The 19,386-nt window shown below is 39.5% G+C and overlaps 1 long non-coding RNA gene across 1 annotated transcript in view; it reads left to right on the forward strand.

Annotated features, from left to right (window-relative positions):
• Positions 1–8,216: 8,216 nt before the first annotated feature.
• Positions 8,217–19,386, forward strand: part of LOC108278377 (uncharacterized) — a 99,033-nt gene continuing 87,863 nt past the window's right edge. The window contains exons 1-2 of the long non-coding RNA XR_001815322.3: positions 8,217–8,430; positions 18,151–18,213. This is a non-coding gene — a long non-coding RNA (uncharacterized LOC108278377). The remainder of the gene's footprint in view (positions 8,431–18,150; positions 18,214–19,386) is intronic.

The raw sequence follows: 19,386 nt of genomic DNA on the forward strand, positions 1-19,386 counted from the left end.
AACAGGGAAGGAACTGGCTTTTTTGAATGCCGCCATATGTCGAGCTCACTCAGCAGGTCTGCTTGGTAGGCTTGCAACACTGTCATTGTCTGCAGTGACCCACAAGCAAGACTACTACTGCATAGGCTTGCCCACCAATGCCACGGTGGTCTTACACGGTGGTTTGGATGGCAAAGCCGGCCCCCCTAATTACCTGCCGTCAATAGAGAGAGGTGGCTCGCAAGCGCCTCCTCCACCTTCAGCATAGCTAAATAGCCATGCCGTTTATTCCCCACAATGGCCGAATAATCCAATATCGTGGGGTTATAAATAAGACATGCATGGTTTTCCCCCAGAAGCCTGATATTTTGTCATGCACTTCTGGAAGAAAGGGGAGTTTCTGGAGTGTGAGGGATTTGCTGGAGTGTGAGGGATTTTGTGAGGGATTTGATTTACTTTCACTGGGGAGAAAAAGGCTCATCCAGCCTTAGTAATCACTTCAAGCAGCTCTTTATATGCTGTTCTCAGTTTTTAGCACATCCTTCTGGCTCCTCGGAGTCAGAGAGGAATTATTACTATTTTTTGGTGTGTGTGTGTGTGTGTGTGTGTGTTTTTTCCACTTTTTTTCTTCTTCCCCTTTTGGCTTTCCATAGCGGAAGGAGGAGTCGCGACGCGACCTCCAAAATCCAGCTGAGAGCCGAACCCGGAAGACAAAGCAAGAGACAGAGCAGCGTTCCTTTCCGGCTCCATAAGCGATCCCGCGAACCTGAGCCGGCCCAGATCCGCGAGGCTCTGAAACCCAACTCGCTTCGGCTTCCGAGAAGAGCGCGAGTCGCGAGCCGAGCTGTTTAATGTAGCCATTACCATGCGCAGCCTCTCGAGGCTGCCATCGCATACTACACTCCTAAACACTTCACCCAGAAATTGTGCGCTTTTCCCAGTGATGAAACGGGAGCAAGGCGTAACATACTTCCTCGTTACTTACGTCTCTTTTCTCTTATGGCAGGACTATAAGTAGAGGCATGATTTTACACAAGCTTCAGATACCGTCACGCGCAAGGCGCTTCCCATACTGTTCTGGTAAATGCGACGTCGAAGAAGGGAACAAGAGGCTTATCCATCTCTAATATCATTAGCTAATTGAAGTCTATTAAATGCACAAAGCTAAATGTAAGTACTACTGTAATTGACACGGTGACTGGAATTATCCTGCATTAGCAAAGCTGCAGCTAGACAGCTAGCATGCTACCATCTGTGCATTTATTGCCTAAATCTGCCTCATAAATGTTCATACTGCATAGTCACTGCCAGCTAAAAAAAAAAAAAAAAAAAAAAGAGGAAGAAATGGAATTGGAATTAATTGCTTGGCCATTTGTAAAATCGTCCCCTCTGGAAGTATTTGAATGGCAAGGCCAATTCTTTTTTTTTTATTATTATTATTTTTTTATTTGGGCTTGATACCAAAAGATGACTAGGAGATGATGGATCATAATTTCAGCTTTCATTTTCTGGTATTTAAATCTAGATGTGTTAAAAAACTTAAGACATAGCACCTTTTGTTTGAACCCACCCACTAGTGATAAAAAGTGTTGGAACGTGACTGACCAGTGTTACTTGTTGCCCAGGTTTGCCCTATTAGATTGATTGTTTAAACAATTCATAGCTCTGAATGTCTACTGCATTTGTTGTTAAAAAAGGATAATCCAACATAAAGACCATAGAGCCGTCTATGGGAGAAAAGCAAGCCATTTTGAATCTGAGAAAAGATGGAAAATCGATCACAGCAATTGCACAAGCATTGGGCATAGCAAATACAACAATTTGGAATGTCCTGAACACAAAAAAAAAACCCAGTGGTGTACTAACAACCAGACATCAGACAGGTTGACCAAGGAAAACAACAGCAGTTGACAGAAACCTGCTGAAGTTGTGAGGAAAAACCCAAACACAACAATCAGTGACATCACCAACAACCTTCACAGGACTGGGCTATAGGTATCACAATCTTTTTTCAAAGTTTGTTTGTTTGTTTGCTTGTGTTTTAATGCCATGCCAGCTTCTATGGCTATTTTCATGGCGAGAAATGTCATATCCCAGCAAACCAGTGACTACATTTCCCATCCTGCACTGTGGCCTACAAACATGGACCGCAATTCCCAGAACACTCAGTTTCATTCTAATCACGCACACCTTCATCCAATCTCACACCACGCATAAGAGACTGTTTGAACACTAAGTCTCTGCAAAGTATTACGTGTGTTTTCCTTATACCAAGCCGTTGTTCATTGTGTTTTGTGTCCTAGTTTTGATTTTGTTTTTGCCCTCGTTTTTGATTCTTATTTTGCCTCGTTTATTCCTGTTTGCTGATCGCCTGAACTATTGCCTGTTTGTGACCACATCTATGTTTCACATTTGGATTTGTCTGCCTGTCTCTCATATAATAAAGATCTTATCTACATTTGTATCCCTCCTCAACTCCATTACGTGACAGAATACTTTGCCTCACCATGGATGCAGCAGGAAGAAGGAGGAACACCCTCCTTCTTACCGTTCCTGTAATAAGGAACACCCTCCCAAGGCTCAACTCCATCAAGCTTCCTCAATTTGTTGCCATGTATCCCCCAGAGCCATATGATGGATTTTCGGCTACCCTGAGTATTTTTTGTTCGAATGCCAATTATATATTTTAAGCCTGTAAGGGTCTGGCCCGTACAGAATCCAAGGGTCTTCACAATGTAACTCAGTTTGTGGGACTATTGGTAAAGGAGTTTGGGAGTTCAGAGTACACCCCCAACCTGGATGAGTTTTTTGGGGAGAGCCAGTCTCATGAATGAACCTGCGAGGCCATTCAACACCTACCACAAGACGACCTCCTCCCCGGAGCTCCAGCTCGAGACCCACGAGGTGGTCTCACCTGCTGAGCTCCAGCTGGAGGTCAACGTAGCGACCTCCTCCCCAGAGCTCCAACCTGAGACCCACGAGGTGGTCTCACCTGCTGAGCTCCAGCCAGAGGTCAACGTGGTGACCTCCTCCCCAGAGCCCAGGTTGGAGGTCAACAGGGCGAACTCCTCCTCAAAGCTCCAGCACGAGACCCATGAGGTTGTCTCCTCTCCAGAGCTCCAGCATAAAGTGAAGTTCCTGAACGAGGTCGACGAGACGGCCTCCCAAGCCACGTGCCTGTCCCAGGTCAACGAGACGGCGTCCCAAGCCACGTGCCTGTCCCAGGTCGACGAGACGGCCTCCCAAGCCACGTACCTGTCTCAGGTCGACGAGACGGCCTCCCAAGCCACGTGCCTGTCCCAGGTCGACGAGACGGCATCCCAGGTCGACGAGACGGCCTCCCAAGCCACGTGCCTGTCCCAGGTCGACGAGACGGCCTCCCAAGCCACGTGCCTGTCTCAGGTCGACGAGATGGCCTGCCAAGCCCTGTTCCTGTCCCAGGTCGACGAGACGGCCTGCCAAGCCCCGTTCCTGTCCCAGGTCGACAAGACGGCCTCCCAAGCCACATTCCTGCACGTTGCATGGCTGCTTCTGGCTCACAAGTCTAGAGAAATCTACAGAAACATTCTATATACCAATTCACAGAGAAGGACATACAGTCTAACTGAGAGGAACTTCATAATGCAGCAAGACAATAACCCAAAACACACTGCCAAAACATCAAAGGATTTTATGAGGGGGGAAATGTGAAAGATTTTAGACTGGCCAAGTCAATTTTCAAACTTTAACCCAATTGAGCAGCATTTCATTTCTGAAGAGGAGACTGAAGGGAGAAACCCCCCAAAACAAACAACAGCTGAAAGAAGCTGTGGTACAAGCCTGGAAAAAAAAAAAGAAAAAAGGATGCAACAATTGATGTTAGTGGGTCGCCAGCTTGACGCAGTTATTGCAAGCAAGGGATATGCAATACTTTTGGAGGGGACTGTATATGGAGTGTGTAGATCCGGGAAGGTATGGTACTTTACTTTAAAACTTTACGCTTGATTATATAATCATAGATAATCAAGATAAGTTGCTTTAGACATAGCTACAAAGATGAACATAAAAAGATAAACAAATTGTTAATCTCTACAAAATGCATCAAATTTCTGTAAATGCACATTAATGTTTATTAGCAGCCAGAGCATATTCAGATATCTAGAACTACTTTGTGATCCTTCCTGTCACAAGGCATACAAATCCCTGGAATTCTCATTACTTTGTCTGCTTTTGTGATCTAAGTTTTTGTCATTGCTAAACTGGGGAAATATTAAATGGATATATAAACTGAGGTAATATTGCTTGTTACAAAGAACGTATAGTGTAAATTGCCATTAGCTGGAAACAGACCAATATGATCAAAATTTGACTTTTTCTGACAGTAGTATATTTTGAATCTCTATTGAAAAAATATAAAAACTTTCTCAAAATGACAGTTTAATTTGTTATTTTCCAACAAATGTCTAAATACAGATGTTAGCTAAAGAGCCAGTTTAACAAGTACAATGGTAAATGCATTCAGTGTGAGTAAGATGTCTTAAGTTCTCATGATTTGATCATGTTTTTAGTCACATGTCACAGTAAAACTCATAATCCTAATCAGATATGTTTGTGAACAAATTGTGGCTGTCAAAATGTCTGCAATGCTCCTGTGGCATCACGTCATCATGAAATAAGAGAAGAGCACTGTACAGATAACAGCATAAGTTTGAAAAATCTTTAATTAACAATACAATGACGTTAATAACAAGAAATTTAGTCAGCAGAACAGAACTGACTGAATTAATTAGAGATAATTTCCCCAATTGTTTTAGCATGAACAGTGATCAGTTGAGTGAAGAGATGATGATGATTCTGAGGCTTATATTTAAATACTGTGAGTGACTTTGATAAGACAGAGACCGATGTAGATGATGCTGATAATCATTGTGATAACTTTGTGATCATTTCCCATTGTAAACTTTTAATTCTTTAAAATTTGGCAGTAATTTTATTTTCCCATAAGTAGGTTAGGTTGAAAATGTTGAAGTAGGTGAGCGTGTCTTTCAGTGGAATTGGAATGAAATCTTTAAGTGTGATTTTTCGGAGTAACCAGATTTTAAAATGCTACATGCAAAAAAGAATCATTTTGCTTACATAGTTCTCAGAACTACCTATATTGCAGATAATGCCAACATTTGACCATGTGTGAAGGGTTTCCCAGACATCCACATAAATGGGGATGGTGTTAATTGGCACATCCAAATGCAGAATTGTACTTAACCATTCACTTTAAACTTACATTCAATTTAAAACATTTTTTTGTGTCACACCTTGTCTGGCAACAGTATGCTATGGAAGGTACAACGTTCATTAAATTATATGGAAAAAAGTCAGATGACAGTTGTAACGAGATATAACTGAACATTCTATTTTAACCTCAAACATAAGTTTTTTAATGAGATTCATGGGTCATTGAATGTTGTGGAACCTGACCTTTGTAAAGCAGTAAATTTCCTAGATTTGTTCTGCTTGTAGTTTTTGTATTGAGACAATGGAGCCTGTTTGACTGCTTATGGGTATACATTAAAAAGGGCCGAGGGCTAAGGGCACTGGCTGCTTACATGCTAAGATCTCTTAAAACTTTTAATAGCCTTTATATTCAGGCTTTGAAGTGTCTTGAACTTAGTGCTTTTATTTTGGGTACCTTGTTGACAAGCCTCCACCCCCTTCCTCACCTCTATAGGTTGTATTATTCTGGTGCAGTCTGTGCACCACCTTCAGATCAGTGCAAGTGCACTCATCTGCCTTTGTTCCCTGTGGCCTTTGACCTTTCTGACAGATCTGCGGGCAAAGCAAAGCCCTCCATTTTTTAATTCCCCTTTTCTGCAGTCAAACAGAGGGAACAGACTGCAGTGGTGTCCAGCTAACCCCTTCAATTCCTATCAGTTTTTGTCACTTCTCATCTACATACCCCTTTCTACTGGTATCATATAATATGCTTTACTAATAAACCAGGTTTTTAAGGGGTTAAACTTGGGTTTACATTACAGAATTAAGTAATAGTAGTAAAATATTCAATGATGTGTCTATATATAGCAAAGTTCAGAAGTTGTTCTATTCTATATTTTGAGAGATGCTATAGGCTCTTCACATTTAGAAATGTTCAGTCAGTTCCATTGTTTCACTTCTCATGAACTTCTGCCATGCAAGAAATTCAAGCACTTACTTTTCAAGTGTTCCACCACATAAAGAGAACCAGGTTGATTAACAAGAGCTGATTAATGTGTGTACATCAACAGTGGTTTCAGTTTTATTTTAATGAGCAGCTGTGAACTGACAAACTGAGGTCAGGAAGAGGGGTAGAGAGAGAGGAAGTGATGAAAGTGGCTGGCTCAAAGAACACATGCTTCTAGAAAATTATGCCTTCACTGTACAACTTGTTTTGATCTGACAGTAAAAAGAGCCTTACGCCCACAATATACAGAATACACAATATGCAGTCAGAAGTGTGTAGAAGAAAAACCAAAATCAACCAATTACAGAAATATCCAAATAATAGATAAAAAGTAAAATAAGTTATTGGATAGCATTACTGCTGAAAAAATGAGTGGTTTTAGCATGTACTGTTTCATATCCATGGTGTATGTGAATGTATGTCATATACTTATGTCATATACATATACTTATATAACTATTAATTAGTAACATTTAGTGTGTTTAATTAATAAAACCTGGCTGCTAATTACTCTGTTAATGACTGCAGCAGTAAGAATTGGAAAGCTAGTTTGGAATTTGCAAAGAAATACCGAGATGAGCCACAAAAGTTCTGGAATCAAGATTAACCCCCAAAGGGCACGGTGTGGAGAAAGAAAGTCTCTGCTCATGATCCAAAACATATGAGCTCATTGGTCATGGTGGAGGTAGTGTCATGGCTTGGGCTTGCATGGCTGCTTCTGGAACAGACTCATTAATCTTTATTTATGATGTAACTCATGATGGTAGCAGCAGAATGAATTCAGAAGTCTACAGAAACATTTTGTCTCCCAGTCTACAGAGAAAAGCATCCAGTTTAATTGGGAGGAATTTCAGCATGCAGTGACCCAAAACATACTGCCAACATAACAAAGGGAAAAAGTGGAAGGTTTTAGACTGGCCAAATCAATCACCAGACCTTAACCCAATTAAGCATGCATTTCACTTCCTGAAGAGGAGACTGATGGGAGAAACAAAGAAACAACTGAAAGAAGCTGCAGTACAAGCCCAGGAAAAGCATCACAAAAAAAGAATGCCACAGTTTGGTGATGTCAGTGGGTTGCTGGCTTGATGCAGTTTTTACAAACAGGAAATGTGCAACCAAATATAAAGTGTTATTTACTTTAATTTCCTTTAAGACTATCTGCTTTTGCTATAGATGTTTATTTTATGGCATGTTCATTATTGAGTCAGTACAAAAAAATTTCCAAATGTTATTTTTCCAACAAAATTAAATGTTACAGAATAACATTTGCATGTCAGTAAAAAAAAGCTAATTTTATAACATTTTTCAGACAAAAAAAACCATAATGAAGCAGTTTTATATTAAAAAAAAGGAAGTGCGACGGCGAAGGTGTACAAAGTTTCCAGTAAAACAGAACACTTCAGTCAAATCTCCTTTGTCAGCTGTGCAAGTAGAGTGCTTCTGAGGCTATGGTAAAACCAGACTCTGTTTTAAGAGTCTGTATAAAGCCAAATTTACCTGTCTTGTTATTAATTGATTATAAAACATCTAACACATTTAAAGCTTTTTTCTAGATATTTAACTAATCTTAAGCTTGAAATTGTCTAATTTGTCACCTTAGTAATATTGTTTGACTTAAATCAAGATTAAAAAAAAAACCTCTCTAGGACACCATGAATTGATTAATCTGTTGAATGACTAATCAGCCTATGATTTTTATCCATTCATAGTTCAGACTGAATGTTGCACTTAGCTGTACTGCTGAGTCCTATTAAGCCTGCGAAGCTTGTTTGCGGGAAGGGGGGGCATGTAGGGAGGGACAGAGGCAGAGAGGAGGTGGGACCCAGAGGCTGGAAAGAAGGAAGTCCTATGTGTATAAAAGTGTCTTTTACTTCAGAACATGCTTGCTGAGGCTTGCTTGCCTCCCCTGAAACCCAGCCTCTAAATAGGGAGGTGAAGTTCTCCTGTATATATATATATATATATATATATATATATATATATATATATATATATATATATATATATATATATATATATATTGTGTAGCACTCTTCTGTCTAGCTCGCTCTCACTGTGCGCCTCATCTTTTTTACATCCTGCTGAGTGGGAGGAGGGATGAAGAGTGGATTCATCTAAAAAGGGACAAACAAATGAAAAAAGGAAATAGAAAACAAGTGTCTGAAGAGGTTTACCTCCCTTACACTGCCTCTGCCTCTGAGAAGAGGGAGAGAGAAACTTCAAACCAGAAGGTGTGAAATTTGAGGAAGAAGGTGAGGGACCAAACCCGTAGTCTACAATTTTGGTCAGTATTTTGGGTAGGGGGCTTTAAGGGAAAAGAAAGTCTGCTGGGAACATTTACACTGGAAAAAGATTCTGTGCTTCAGGTGTTTTTAGGACTGTACAATGTGTTCTGGGATGTTTCTGTGTGAATAGCTGTGATCTGTGATGTAACAATAGATATTTGACTTGACTATGGCTGTGTGGGTGTGACACGTGGTAGTGCCATGCTTATTTCACAAGCATGATAATTCTAGATACATTCCTACTTAAAAGTGTCTGAGCCTTCAAATCAAATCTTCATCAATTTTATATTTTATGTAGGGCATTGTTGTTGGAAATGCAGTGTATTAGTTAGATGTAAAATAACTATAGTTATCTGTAGAACTGTTCATAATTACATAATTAACAGAAAAAAGGATTTTTATTTATTTATTTACTTACTTACTTACCTCCCTGTGAAATGTCACTGCCTCAGTTTTTAGTGTGGGATCCTAAACATTTTTATAGGTCTGGAAGATTTCATTAATATGGGGATTCCATATAACTGTAAGATCTCAAACAATTGCAATACTTTTGCATTCTTAATGCAAACTCTCTGTGAAATAATGTATAATTGTGTGATATTCTCTCCAGCTACCTTGACTAATCCAAACAGATTTGTAAACAGTATGTACTGTGCTCTTTACACCTAGTTTGTAGTTATAACAAATAAACATATCAATCTGTTGGTTATACTCATTGTGATATTAGCACTAGCGTGCATATACAGTACAATATACACCAATCTGCATAACATTAGAACCACCTGCCTAATACTGGGTAGGTACCCCTTGTGCTGCCCAAACAGCTCTGACCATTCAAGGCATGAACTCCACAAGATTTTTGAAGGTGTGCTGTGGTATCTGGCACCAAGACATTAGCAGAAGATCCTTTAATTCCTGTAAGTTGCAATGTGTGGCCTCCATGGATCTGACTTGTTTATCCAGTACATCTCACAGATGCGTGATCAGACTCAGATCTGGGGAATTTTTGTCATGTTCCTCAAACCATTCCTGAACAATTTTTGCAGTGTGGCAGGGTGCATTGTCCTGCAGAAAGAGACCATTAGGGAATACTGTTGCAATGAAGGGGTGTACTTGTTCTGCAACAACGTTTAGGTAGGTAATACATGTCAAAGTAACATCCGCATGAATGCCAGGACCCAAGGTTTCCCAGCAGAACATTGCCCACAGTAGAACTGCCTCCGCTGGCTTGCCTTCTTCTCATAGTGCATCTTGGTGCCATCTCTTCCGCAGGTAAGTGACGCACACACACCCGGCAATCCACAAAAGAAAATGTGATTCATCAGCCTAGGCCTATTGTAGGCACTTTCAGTGGTGGACAGGGGTCAGTATGGGCACTCTGACCAAGCTGTGATGCACTGTTTGTGCTGATATGTTTTTATCATAGCCAGCATTAACTTTTTTCATCAGCTTGTGCTACAGTAGCTCTTCTGTGGGATCGGACCAGTTGGGCTAGCCGTCGCTCCTCACGCACATCAAAGAGTCTTGGCTGCCCCTGACCTTGTCACCGGTTCACCGGTTGTCCTTCCTTGGACCAATTTTGGTGGGTGCTAACCACTACATACCAGGAACAGCCCACAAGACCTGCTGTTTTGGAGATGTGCTTACCCGGTCCTTTAGCCACAACAATTTGGCCCTTGTCAAAGTTACTCAGCTCCTTACACTTGCCCATTTTTCCTGCTTCCAACACATTAATTTCGAGAACTGATTGTTCACGTGCTGCATAATATATCCCACACTTTGAAAGGTGCCATTAAGGTGCCACTTTTTAGCTAAATGTCTTCAAAATGTTTCATGCTTAGATTATGTTATATATATTTTTTCAGATAGCCTTTAAGAATGCCTTTGACACAGAGGAAGTATTGAAATCATACTCATGGATCAGGAAGCTGTCACAATGTTGAAATGGACTTTAAAAGGAAACATTGCAAGCACATCACACACGACACAGTTGCCAAACGTATTAACAAATTCAAAAAGACTGGCAGTGTTGCGGACCAACCAACCTGTGTATGGAGACTTTTGTGACATTCTGTAGTGAAAATACTCTCCATGAAAATACCAGATTAATAGATGCATCAAAAGAAATTGGAGAATCCTAAAAACCTCTGGAGGTGATTAAAGTTTTGCGATGTCTGCCATTGTGTAAGTGCACCAAATTTTGTGTCATCCATGATAACCCCCTCTTTACTAATAATGACACCATGACAGGCATTTTGGGCATTAGAAATTGGCACTTCAGCTTTAATGAGCAATTTAACATGTTGAATATGATCTTTCATATCTTCCATGTAGGCTATGACAAACTTCCCCAGAGGACATAATTATCAAAGGCCTGGAGTAAGGGAGTGTTGAACATGCCATACGGCATTACCAAATATTTGTAGTGCCCAGAAGCGAATCCCCCTGATCAATATCTAAGCACTATAAGGTCGTCTTTAGTGGCAATAATAGCTGATAGGCTTGTGTGATGATAATATTGTCAGCTATACATGATCATGATATCCAGTGATGTTTATTGTAGGGATGTCATGATACCAAAAATCTAGTAGTTGGTACCGATACCACCAAAAGTACTCGATAACAAAATCGATACCACGGTGTGGTATAAAAATGAAAAAACAAAAACCTCTCCTGGAGGATATCCTCCTCACAGAGACATAGACTGTCTGATAATGAGTGTGACGTGCACTCCTGAACGCATGCATGCACACACACACACAGATGCATTAGTTTAAATTCACTGATATGGTGGCAGACCAAAAAGATTTATTAAAAGCATGAACATGTGATTAATTATAAGTGTCATTAGGCTACATTTTCGCTGACAGGACATGGGCTGAATGGCGATCCATGGTGGCCCATTAGGAGGTAGTTTATAACACTGCAATGCGTTAGCATTGTTAACAAATAGCTGGCTATCACAAACATTATGGAGCATAACGTCAGCTGGTTTCACGGCCACAATGCCAGCTGCCTCAAACAAACATAATATAGGACTGTCTTTCAGGTGCTTCACCAAATTCCAGGTTTTTCGTCGCTTTGTTTGAAATGAACTATAGCATCGGTTGCACACTGTTAACCGATACTAGCTTTCCTCTCTTTTCCTCTCAAGTCGGAGCGGAGCTAAGCTTGTTAAGCTAATCTTTTGTAGTTTTTCCCCATGTTCTTGTAGGCGTTCCTCTTCTTCACTTGTGGACCGACTAAAACACTTGCGCGTATTTGCTGCCCCAATCAGGTCCGGAAGAATCGCAACGTCGGTACTTTCGTTACAAACGGTACCAATGGAAATGTCGAAAAACAAGTACCGTCACGTTTTAAGAATGTTGGTACCGACCAAAGTATCGATTCTTGTGACATCCCTAGTTTATTGCCCATTATATTATATTACCAGACCTACCAACTGCTACGCATTTTGCATAGGATCTTCGCAAAAATATTGGAGTATGCTTTTACAAATTATCACTTAAAAAACAACAAAAGAGGAGTATTTTTCCTCACAAAAGTATCATGAAAAGATGAGCAGATCAACATCTGAATCTGGAATGATCTGCATAGGTATTTTGGACTTTCCAATATAAACAGACACAAGCCCCACACTATTTCCTCAACTAATGCGCTCTTGCTTACTGTCGAGGTAAATGGTTAATGTTTTGTGTTTTATTAATGTAAAATTAGATCGTTTATGTTTGACTTAGCTAACATATATTACACACACACACTGCTGATGAGTGGTTTGCATCTTGTGGTATGGCCTCTATATTTCTGAACTCTTCTTCGGATGGTGGATTGTGAAACCTTCACCCCTGCCCTGTGAAGGATGTTGGTGAGGTCACTAGCTGTTGTTTTTGGTAAATGGTCTGCACTTATATAGCGCTTTTACCCAAAGTGCTTTACACTGTGTCTCATTCACATATTCACACACACACTCACACACCAATGGTAGCAGAGCTGCCATGCAAGGTGCTAACTTGCCATTGGGAGCAACTTGGGGTTCAGTGTCTTGCCAAGGAAGTGTATGTGGAGTCATGTGGACCGGGACTCAAACTGCCAACCCTACGAATAGTGGACAACCCGCTCTACCACCTGAGCCACAGCCGCTCATTTTTGGGTTTTTCTTCACAACGCACCCAGGGTTTCTGTTGTCAACTGTTATTGTTTTTCTTGGCTGACCTTTTCTATGTCTGGTTGTTAGTAAACCAGTTGTTTCTTTCTTTTTCAGGACATTCCAAATTGTTGTATTTGCTATGCTCAATGCTCGTGCAATGGCTCTGATCAATTTTCCGTCTTTTCTCAGCTTCAAAATGGCTTGCTTTTTTCCCATAGGTAATTCTCTGGTCTTCATGTTGGTTTATCCCTTTTAACAAAATAGACATTCAGAGCTGTTAATTCTTTAAACAATCATTTTAACAGGGCACATCTGGGCAGCAAGAAACACTTAGGTCACATGTTCAAATATTTTTGATTTCTTGAAAAAAATTGGTGGGTTCAAAGAAAAGGTGCAATTTAAGTTGTAGAAAACATCTAGACGTAATTATGAGGAAATGAAAGCTGAATTTCTGATTTGTCATCTCATATTCATCTTTTGATCTCAAACTCAAATGTCTTCAGTGTGTAGGGAAGACAATTTTGTTGTATGAATTGACCTTGCAATTCCAATACTTTTAGAGGGGACTGTCTAAGATAATGGACCATTTTAACATATTTATATTAGTACCTGCTTTAAGGCTAGTAAAATTGCTGCCCTGGTGTTGTATCCTGTATGGCCTGATGGATGGAGTCTGGTAGGTGAACAATATAGAAATGATCTACAGCTCCACTGAATGATCTCCCAATTGAAAAGATCAGCGGTGAATTAATGAGTCTGTCTATTGAGATGTCAGAAAGCGTCACTAACCAGCTGCATGGGTTATTTTGAAATTACAGTAATTTATAGAAGCTCTGTGCATACACTCTAGCAAACTTGAATAGATAATTGACACTATGGATTTGGGGAGGTCAGTTTCTTTTAGTTCTACACCACAGTCCCTACCCCCTGTTGATCACACTGTATGCATCCTTGTTTTCTAAATGCCAGAAAATTATCAGATGTCTCATTTCAGGGTGCCAAAGACAAGCACAATTTTGCATTTTATCCTGGGGTAAAGAGCATTCAACTGCCCAAAAATTGCTACTGGCATCTGCAGAATGAGGCAACCATCTTCAAAATGGTTGGAATGGAGGTATTAATCTCATAGTTTGTTTTCACCTGCAGCCCTAAGGCAAACAGGATCAGTGAGTAGATCTGTGATCAGGGCCCATTTTGGTCATTATATATGTAGGACAATATAACACAGTCTATTCAACTGCATATATTTTGAATACAGTACACAGTATACAGTACATGGTGCTGACTTCATACTTTATTACCATAAGTTAGAAAAACAACATAAAATCAGCATTTTTCCCAGTAGACAGTGTACTGGGATGACAGAGTTATGATGTCAGTTTATCAAGCTTTAGTCCAAACTATGTCAGGTAGATCAGATCTCGTAGTTGGTCTAGCACACCAGCATCAGGCTTTACATGATTATCTAACTGATGTCAGCCTTGTGTTTTGAATATGGGGTGATGCAGTTCAGTTGTTATGCTAAAAGCGTACAATGTGAGTGCACAGAGGCCTGTAGGAAGGTAGGCCTTTCCTATGTGACTGGTATTAGGCCCGGTAAGGAGCTTCCTTTCTCACACTAGTAAAATGATGTAATCTCACTGAAAAGAAATATTAGTTTTAACCTCTTTGTTCCTTCACAGCTTCCGTCTGTCTCAATGATGGATTTAAAAGCTAAATGGTAAGACGGTTAATAAAAATGAACATAAGCGGAAACACTGTTATTGTTCTGTGTACATGGTAGTGCAGGGTCCATATGAAGTTGATAAACAACTCACAGATTTTATTTGGTTTTAATAGATTTGGCAACTTATTACATAGATTCTCACCATTTATTGTAGCTTGTTAGAATAATATAAAGTTGTTTTTTTATCTCTAGAATTAATTATCACACTTGTAAGTTATTAATTAAATTCTGGTTTCTAATTTATTTTTATAATCTATGCAAAAGGAAGAGAAATTAGAGTAAAAAGTAAAACACTTAGCATCCATTATCTCACTTAAACTTTTGCATGTCTCATGTTTAAAATAGCATCTTTGAAAACATCTAATTAAATGTCACCTTACTGGCCTGCTGAATACTCTGTGCTCAGTGGGCATTGAGTTGCTTTTGAATTATATCTTGATGAATAGTTAAATTTGATGGGAGCTGCAGTAATCATTCCGACCAGGTTTCAGTTGAGACAAATGGTTGTCATTGCTATTAGTCTGTATAAGAGTGCCTTTAACTATCAATGCTGTCTCTCTGTTGGGTAAAGTGAGCAGCTGATATTCACTGGTTGCCTCTTTATGGGATAGCACTGCTGGAATAGATTTATTGGGATGATAAAAGCTGTGCAGGGCAATAATGACAGAGGAGAATGCTCTGGGTCATAATAATCTACTGCAAAAAAGAGAGAGATAAAGGAACAGAGACAGAAAGGAGGATCCTTAAATCCGTTTAATGATGCTCTATATATAGCTTGTCTGGGACAAGTAGTTCATCACTATGCTACTGTTACAGATTTAATTATCAGAGTGCTTACTACAGGCATGTACAATCACATAGGCTTGCATTGCACCTTCACAATGATGCTCCCTGCCTATAAGAGCCATTCTCTTTTATTAGTCTCAGTTAACATCAGCCATTCATGACTGTAGTATAAGGGAGTGAAACCAACTGTAATTCTGGCCTGACAGGCTGGAGGAAAAACAGGAGAGGGTAAAAGCAGGAGAGGACAATAATGGCCTGTCAGGCTGCAGATTGATGCTGCTTTTTGTGCTAGATATTAAAAGGCTAACAATGAAAAAATATCGCACCCTATATCTCCAGTTACTAGTCTTGGTTCACTTGTTACCTGAATACACACACACATACAAACTTTAGTTGTTTATGATATTCTACAACCTTGCTTGTTTTCAAAAATAACCTATACTTGAATATTACCTAGAGTATATTTGTAAGAAAAATGTTCAGGATGCTAGGACGTAGATGGTTATGGAAGGAATAAAAACACAACACAGTGTGGAGGTAAAAGAAATTAAATGGCAGGATGCTGTGATACAGCATGCATAAAGCGAATTCATGTTGCCACCCCCAGTACTGATTATTCTATTATAAAAGCACATCCCAAAGTGTTTTATTCCTCTTATCTGCATACTATGCACTGCTGCGTTGTACAGGCATTCCTATTAAAGTGGCCAGCGAACAAACCGGTAAACATAAAATTAACATGATGATATTTTTTCAATGTTCTGTACACATTTTGTAGCGCCTCTTTCAGCTGTATAACACATAAAAAATAAATAAATAAAAAATTACATATTTGTTTTGATTGTTTTATTGAGGTCACTATAACATGTTATAAATTTATAATGTTCACTATAATTTTATATGTTCAATATACAGTTGCAATCAAAATTATTCAACCCCCATTGCAAATCAGGTTTACTGTCAACATTTACAGACGTTCAGCGGTTTGCAATTAACAAATAAAAAAAAACCAATTGAAATAGTTCAACACAACAAATGCTTCAAGTGGTTTCCCCAAATTCAACTGAAAATGCAACTTATGACTTCTCCAGTCTCAAAATTATTCAACCCCCTGAATAGAATCCCTCACAACAGCACAAATGTGCAAAACAGGTGTTGTCTCAAGCACACCTGATGCAATTAATGAAGCCACTAGATGTTCTTGAGCTGGAACACATGAAATGTCTGAACTGGCTGGGGGCAGAAAGTGTATGAAATACCCGAACTGGCTAGGGGTAGAAAATGTATGAAATACCTTGAACGGGCAGAAAAAGAAAGCTATGAACGGCTGCAACCAGATTTCTGAGAAAGCAGGTTGTGAAAAATCCTCTAGGGACTGCAAAAGACCTGCAGCAAGACTTGGTGGCAAAAAGCACTGAGGTTTCAGTGAGGACGGTAAGGTGCGTACTATGCCAGAACTCCAAGACTTACACCATTACTGACCCAAAAGCACAAGAAAAATCGCTTCAAAATCATATAAATAAGCTACAGAAGTTTTGGGATTCTGTTCTGTGGAGCAATGAAACAAAACTAGAACTTTTTGGCACGATCAGCAGTATGTCTGGAGGAAGAAGAATGAAGAAAGAACAATCTGTCTACAGTCAAGCATGGTGGTGGATTGGTGATGCTCTGGGGCTGCTTTGCATCCTCTGGCACTGGAAACCTGCAGCATGTGGAAGGCAAGATGGATTCATTGAAGTATCAGGAAATCCTAGGAGAAAACATCAGGCTGTCTGTGAGGAAGCTGAAGCTTAGGCATCATTGGATCTTACAACAGGACAATAATCCCAAGCACACCTCAAATTCCACCAAGGCTTGGTGGAGAAGTCCTGGAAGATTCTATAGGGCCATCACAGTCACCTGACTTGAACCCTATAGAAAATCTCTGGTGGGATTTGAAGAACGTGATGGGCTAAGATTCCTCAATAACGTTGCCAGAAGCTATGCATCTCATTTGTAGCAGGTCATAACAGCAAAAGGGTGCTCTACTAATTGCTAAAGATGTTTGCCATGAAGGGGTTGAATAATTTTGAAACTGCAGAAATCATTAAAAGTTGCATTTTCAGTTGAATTTGGGGAAACCACTTGAAGCATTTGTTGTATTTAACTATTATTATTATTATTATTATTATTATTATTATTATTATTATTATTATTATTATTATTATTATTATTTGGTCATTGCAAACCACTGAAAGTCTGTAAATTTTGACAATAAACCTGATTTGCAATGGGGATTGAATAATTTTGATTGCAACTGTAATATTCAAAAACCTTCCCTCTGTTTTTAGGGCTCTATACTATTTGTAACATAATTCGTGTTACTATCCTTGATAGAATAAATTGTTATTCTTTCCAAATGTTATAAATTACAAAAGTCTACTCTTAGAAATATTGTAAAGCAATTAAAACACCAAATATATATACTTTTCCAATTTTAGGTCAATCAGTGAGATTTAATGGTTATTTGCAAATTTATCCATAGTCGTGCAATAGGTATTCTGGATGTATAAGCGGCGGGGGTGGGAGGGGGTGGTTTATATAAAGGGCTATTTAAATAATCAACAAAGACACATACATTACCCGAGACATAAACCTTTGTGAAAAAAAAAAATCATATTCTGAGGTTTAAATTGCTGGTGTCAATGGGGAAAAAATATTATTTGAGGGTAACAGGAGGGTTAATCAAGAATTATGTAGCCATGAAACATGTTAGAATGAGTGCATTAATATTCACCTATGATTTGCCTTGAAGCTGACACTATTATCAGAGCTGCTGTTATAGAAAAATTATTGCCATCTTCTAACCAATCAGATTCTACAGCACTGTGATATAAAAACAAATATTATATTGCCAAAATACCACATATTCTTTATTTTTGTACATTCATGGAATCATTCCAGTATTATGTGACTGCCAGGTTAATTTGTTACATGTTCTGTTATTTTTGTTCTGCATTAATGGCAAGCACTGTCTCTCTGTGCACAGCTGGAGCCAAGTGACATGTTCAGGGGGCCCATTTGTAACTGCAAAGAGAGAGAGACAAGTCAGGTCAGTACAAGTGTTTTCATTACTTTTCCTCTCTGTCTCAGACCCCAGCAACAGGCCAGAAGCCCTGCACATGGACCCCTGATGAATGGGGTCAATCTGAGGGCTGCCTACAGATTAGCTGCTAAGGCAATAAATTATCAAATTTAAGGCAAGCTTTAGGCCAACGAACAGGCTGAATCTTGTTTGGAGAACAGTGTCCTTCAGGATGGGCGGTAGCTAATATCCAAATAACTGTTTTGTCCTCAAAATGATCTTGTAGTAGTATCTTGTAATTTATTCTTGAAGTTTTGTTTTTGAAACAAGCTTTTTTAAAAAAAATTGTTTAAAAGATATTTATTTTTTTCCGGTACATATGTATAAGACTATAATACCATCCGTTGCTTGGTCAGTGAAAAATGATTTAAAGTTGTAAGCTTTGTTCAATTAAAATGCATCAAAATCTTGAATGCAACTAAACTTCAAACACCGCAGTGTTGTTTTTCTATGAATAATTCCAAATGCTCATTTCTTCTTTAGAAAGGCTGAACAAATTTCAATCAGAAGTGGGAAATCTTGTGTGTGATTAGAAAATGGCAGGCACGCTTTGCTCTGTGTTCTATCATTCTCTCATTTGCAATCACCCCTCTTTCAGTTCCATCATTTCTTTATGGTTATTCATATGTAGATGGGGGTCAGGAGATGAGGTGGTTCTCACGTTCAACTTGAAACCCTGGCCTTTGTGTGGCTGGAGCCCAGGCTGTAGCACCAAAGCCAGAAGTGAAATTAAGATCTTCTGAATGCCCCAGCAGGGAGGGGAGGAAAGGGGAGGGGAGCAGTGCAGGGAGGACATGCAGCTGCTGATGCTGGATAAATGTGAGATGCCCACTGTGGCATTCCATGCCCTCCTGAGGGATCAGCCAAATGAGGCATTGCTTAGTCCGCCTTTCATCTTACTACAGGCCCATTCCTCCCTCAGCAGTCAATGTTCACGGCATCTTCTGAACTCCCTCATTTACCAAATAGTCTCACCCCATTTTTAATGCTTTAATTGCTTTACCTTGGAACTTTTTTCTTGCACTCCTCATAGGGGGACCTGCAACTCATGGGGGGCAGAAATTAATTGACAGTCTTTGTGTCAGTGTACCTTACTGCCTTTAGTTGTGAATATGTGGCATATGTGAATATTTTTCAATA

This window comes from Ictalurus punctatus, chromosome 17, assembly GCF_001660625.3.
Source record: "Ictalurus punctatus breed USDA103 chromosome 17, Coco_2.0, whole genome shotgun sequence".
NCBI classification, from domain to species: domain Eukaryota; kingdom Metazoa; phylum Chordata; class Actinopteri; order Siluriformes; family Ictaluridae; genus Ictalurus; species Ictalurus punctatus.